This window comes from Electrophorus electricus, chromosome 14 (assembly GCF_013358815.1).
Source record: "Electrophorus electricus isolate fEleEle1 chromosome 14, fEleEle1.pri, whole genome shotgun sequence".
Lineage (NCBI taxonomy): Eukaryota > Metazoa > Chordata > Actinopteri > Gymnotiformes > Gymnotidae > Electrophorus > Electrophorus electricus.
This window is the reverse complement of record NC_049548.1, coordinates 1130199-1136198: the sequence shown is the minus strand read 5'-3', so window position 1 is coordinate 1136198 and position 6000 is coordinate 1130199.

Here is a 6000-nt window from a genome sequence, read left to right as displayed (position 1 = left end):
ATATAGGAGTAATACTACACACCATTTCATCTTGGGATTGGATGTATAATTCCAATAATTCCCAGATCTTAGACAAGGGTGTTTGAAATAGTCTACTACATACTGCATACTGCATACTGCACTCAGTGTATACTGAATACTCCATACTGGTCCATATGCAGTAATCAGTATCCAGTATGTTTCCAGCATGCGACAACCATGATGGGACGTGGTACACCATGAAGATAGCTCTGGTTGCAAACTGGAATATTTGGCTGGAGTTTAATATCATCCAGTATCCTTCACATACTGGAAAAATTCATTTTGGTTGCATACTGCATATGGCATACTGATTTGTGGCCCAATCAATACACAAGTAGTATTTAATAAACTATTTTGGACAGCACAGCCCATGTGTGGGGTAGCATAGGGTTAAATGCATAAAAAGTCCTCCAGGTGGCAGCAGAGGGAAGGAAGCTCTGTTCCTTACAAAACTTACTCAGTTCACTTATAAAGACGCATTAAAGCATGAATAATGAAGCCTATATTAAGATGTTATTTCACCTTTCTAAGTAATTTATGATGACCCATGATGCATGGTGAGGCTTTCTTGACATTTCTGATGCTGCATTACTAATCAGATATCATTAGCAAAATGCCACAGGGTCTGCTTGTTTGCTTTTTTCAAGTTGCTGTCACACAATATTCAAGAGGATCTTATTAAAAAATTCACGAGTTCTGTATGCATTATGTGACTCATTAGTGCACAGATTTCTTCAACCATTTCCACAGTTATTATCCTCTTACCCTAATCATCATACTGATAACTGCCTTTCTCTTATCATCCTCACTGATTTGCTTTAATATATAGGCATTTATTTGGAAGTCACTGTAATTGTTAATTGTGATTACTAAGATTTTTGGTATCCACATAATGTATTTACAAAATACATGAAGAGATGGCTTCATTTTACTCTCAGACATATGATGGTCCATAGAAGTCATGTTGTCCAGTGTATTTTTCCAGATATTTCAGTTAGCCCTAACCCTAACCCCTTTAGATTTTAATCCAGATAACCTTAATTAAGTTTTTTGTTTATGTGATATTGGTTAATGGACAAGCGTTTGGATTTCTACATGTTCCACACGTTTGACAGTGCACTAATATTTTTGCAACAAAGGCAATTACTGATCATTAAACTTGCACACATTACTTTTGGTCTACAATGAACACAAAAACAAAAACAGTGGTCAGGGTCCAGAAATGGATACAACAAATGAACCTTTCAGTAAACTATGTACCATTATTGCCCTCTAGTGGTTTCACTGTGCGATGGTCATAAGACTTGATACACAATTCAAAATATTCATACCACCATGCGTGCAAAATACCAAAACAAACAAAAACCAAAACAAACAAACAGAAAATAACCCAAAACAAAAACAAATAGCCATACATGTGTCTTCAGTACCTATCGTATGAACAGACAGTTCAGATGATAATGTGAAATTCTACACTGTGCTTTATTTGATCTTTTTTTTTAAGGTGTGACTGTAAGTCGCAGTAATATGTTTGAATAAGATACCGCGCCCCTGTGCTCACGGGGCAGAGCTCCGAGCTCTGGAAACTCCTGCAAACTTCACTCTAGGCTACCTGTCGGCGCTCAGCTCCCAGGCGCACAGAAAGAAACGAACTGCAGGGCATTGGCACACGCTGGACAATATCCCGCAGGAATATCCCATGGATTTAGCGGAGACATTTTCCACGACAACCCAGGATCTTTGAATCGAGACGCTCGCAACATGGCTTCCGCCAGCACAGGTGGCAGCGAGTCCGCACAGGTGAGCGCGGGGGACTGCTGCTTCTAAACGTTTCTCTTCGACTGAGTTTTATCGTCAGGAACATGCAAGGTCTACGGGATGTAGTTCTGTCTAGAAGTAACGAAGCCTTTTAAAGCCACGGCCAATTTAGTTAACGCGGCAGGTAGACGTTTCCCACAGTGTAGAAAAGGCGCGTTGATGTAAATTGTGTTTGTGAACTTTTACAGTGATATTTTACAGCGATATTTTACAGTGAAGACTGACATATTCACCTGAACATGGTCCGTGGGGTCTTTTTGCCTTCCTGACTTCCTTTAGCCATCATTCGTGCTCACTCTGTTCTGCCGTGTTTGTATATTTAATTTATTTGAGCTGTTCACTTATTTTGCCATTTGTATAACTAACATGATAACTCATTGGTCTGTTCTCAGTTTTTGCTACAGTAGGTAAAAGGAACAATGAAATTGCTAGGCTAAAACTTTACGTTCATCATGCGAAAATGTGCACTAACGCTGTCATTAATATGGGCAGAGTTATCAAACAACCCCAGTTACCAGCTGCTTTATGCTGACATAAAGTTGTAAACGGGTGAGATTGTTTGTTTTATTCGAATTTTTACATTTCATGCTTAACAAAGTTGTCAGATATAGATAGGCCAACTCCAGCTGTTCCTAGATGAAGACTGAATGTGGTAGTTCACCTTATATTCGCATTTTTCTGGCTTTTTGGTTTGTTTAATTTGTTTACGGCAGTGCGATTCCGTGATTTCTCTTCATTTGTGCTAACATTGACCTCCCAGCGAACGTGCACTGCAGTACAAATCTCCGATATTTCATTACATGTGCATTCTTTGCCTGGATCTTAAATTTCAAAAACCCGTAGAGTAACAAAACGGACCTAAGGCCCTTAGTGTTTGATATACTGCCTGTGCAAACTGAAAGGACATCGCTACCGTAGGAAAGGCCTGTTCTCTCGGATAGAGGCTTTGAGAGCGTCTGGGCCACATGCGTTGATCTGAGTGCCTGGCAGCGTGAGCTTTCCCAGCTGTGTTTCCAGCCCATCTATGGAAAAGCCACTTAAAAGGGAACAGCATGTGTGTGTGTCTGTTTCATGTGCAAGTGCCTTCCTGTCACTCCTGACAAACGCCTTCTCACCAGGAGCCCAGAACCTCTCCATGAGCTTTTTTTTTTTTTTTTTTTTTTGCTTTCTTGGGATAAAGGTCCCTCGTAACCCTTAAACTGCATCTAATACAATGCGGGATGCAGTTTTCCCGCGAGCACACCCTTTAGCGTCCAGTAGGAGCAGAGCTGAATGGTTCACAGTTATGGTAGCTGGTGAAGCTGGACTTGGTCCAGGTCACCTCTGGAGCACCACAAACGGCCCATTGATGAGCTGTTTCCAGCGTTGCTTGTTCGGACTGAGCCGGGGTCCCGCTTGACAGCCTCGGCCGGTGACGCCGGCGGGTGCGTGGCCCCCCCTCCCGCCTCTGTGGGTCTTTTCTCTGGTGCGGATGACTTCAGCGGTGCTGGTGAGCAGCTCTCGTGTGACGCCACTGGTTGGGGGACGTGACTTCCGCGTCATGTTGCTCTTGGACCTGAGGCTTTTTCCTCTTGGTTCATGCTGAGTTTAGACACACAGCTGCTCAGTTCCAAGGCCCCAGGGCCCCTCTGCCAGAGATGCCACAGTGACAGCAGGCCTTTAGGGTCTGGAACCAATAGTGAGGAGGAACTCAGGGCATTTCTGTTATGACACAGTCTGTTCAACGAAGTTGTTATGCTTTGAGTCAGAGATAATCTGATAGTTTATTAACTTGTGAATTTGTCACAGTCTTTGACAGTGCACATGCATAAAGACTCAAGCTGTGGAAGGTTCACACTGGTTATAATTCCTCCATCCATTAAAATAGTGGCGCAAAGTAATGGCAATTATAATCCTGAGTCAATATTAATGATATTGGGCCTTATTCTCTGCTAATAATTTACACCAAGCCATTGATATAATTAGCTTAATCCTTTCTGAGACCATCAGATGTTGAGTGGGAAACATAAGATTGCCTGTGTTTCACTATAGCTAAATGGCTTGAGGCAGGATTGGCTTAGTGTTAATCTCCCAGCTAAAACTAGTTCATTTTAAATTGGACCTAAATTGCTTAATCTTAGATTAAAATGTAAGAATAATTAGGTTATTATTATTTACACATCATCACAGACCTTGTTGATTATTGGTTTGATCTCACACTTCAAACGTTTTGAGAACAAAATGCCATATAATTTACTAAAAGACAATGCTGTTCAGTTGTTAAGAGCGTGAAATTGTTACGCAAGCATGAATCTGTTTCGGGAAAACACCAGAACAGAGAAAACTCTAGGACAAAGAACAAGGACAAGTGGAACATAACAAACTAAAGGAAGTTAATGTAAGCATGGCCTTGCAAAGAACTGGAGCAAACTGGAAAGGGCATATGTAAATGTTAATGAGTTCATGAAGAGGAATAGGTTTGAGTAATGAGGAGGAGGGGACAGGGGATGGGCTGGAGTTGTTGTGGGCCAGTCAGAACCTAGTTAGTTGTCCCCTGGGGCGGAGACTGTCTAATGTGTTAAGTACATAAATACTACCTTGTTACCACAGGTAAGAAGGATAAATAACGAATGCACCCAAGAAATATTGCTCCAGACAATATTGTCTTCTGAAACAAAATCCCAATTTATCCTGTATGCAGCAGGTCTTCATTCATACCATATACTGCAATATCTGATGCAGCCTTGGTTATTATTATGGGCATATTCTCTGCCCTGATAATTTAGAAGTTTTAAAGGTACATTCAGCACTGCAGACTGAACTACTGATGACTGCAAAAGAAATGTCACTGTCCTTTGTTCATAAGAGGTATTAGTATGGTAACTTTAAACCAGTGTATAGAATGTACTGCATTGTCAGTTGTTCCCTTTCTGTATTTCCTGAGTCAGATCAGACAGGACAGTTTACAAATGTTTTTCTTTCTTTCTTTCTTTCTTTCTTTCTTTCTTTCTTTCTTTCTTTCTTTCTTTCTTTCTTTCTTTCTTTCTTTCTTTCTTTCTTTCTTTCTTTCTTTCTTTCTTTCTTTCTTTCTTTAATTGATTCTTTATTTGTTTTCTATCAACTAACTAGTTTAAATGGCTTTTCCACAGTCATATTTTACTGTCAAGCTGCACCATGGGAGATGTGGCCCACTCAATAATACCTTCATGGGGTGTGTAAGTCTACCCACGCTGCATTTTGCAGGTGTTGTCAATAATTACAAGCCTGTTAGGCTGTTGGCCGCCGGAAGGCAGGTGGCAGAATGCCTGCAATTGGAGTTATGATGACACTTTACCTAAGCAAAGATTTTGCCTGTGCTATATGATGTGCAGTTTTTCATCACATGAACATGGGCCCTAGCACATGTATTGTAGTACTGATGTATGTTGAGGTTGCTCTAGATAAGTGCTGTAAACATAAATATAAATAATCATTCTTTCATTAGTTCACTGAGAAACAACAAACTTACTCTCAGGTATTCTAAGAAGCTAGAGAGTCTCACAGTATGTAGTCAAACACGAGGATTAATTGCTGCATTTTAAATGGGAACCAAATATAATATATCAGACTGAAGGGCATTCAATATTAAGTATCAAACACAAAGGCCTGCTTTGTGACAGGCTGATTTTGTAGTGAAAGGTGAAGGGTAGTTGAAAAAGTAACGATCCTCTTCTGGGTTTTGCTATGCAACCGATTGAGGAGCTAAAACATGCCTTTGGCTGCCTTTTGTCAGAAACGGGAGGAGCAAGCCGTGTCTGCAGGGCATAAATCTACAAAAAAAGGATTGACGAGATAAAAGAGGCAGGCTGCTTGAATGCCGTTTTAAGCAATGTTCAGATCCTCAGACTCTTGCCAGTTCTGTGAGTGTGTGTGTGTGTGTGTGTGTGTGTGTGTGTGTGTGTGTGTGTGGTGGGGGGGGGTCTGCAGGTCTGCATGCGTGTTTCCAGAAGGGATGCCTTTTATTGGATCTGGGCTCATACAAGGTCCAGCTGAGGCATGTCAGTCAAGACCTGTTCTCAGCGTTGGCAGGCTCGGCTGGCGGGAATGTCAGCATGCCGTCTAGTTAGTCGTGCAACATTTAGACCTGAAGTGCGGCCATTACATAGTCATGCAAATATACTGTAATATCTTATTAAAAGTTCT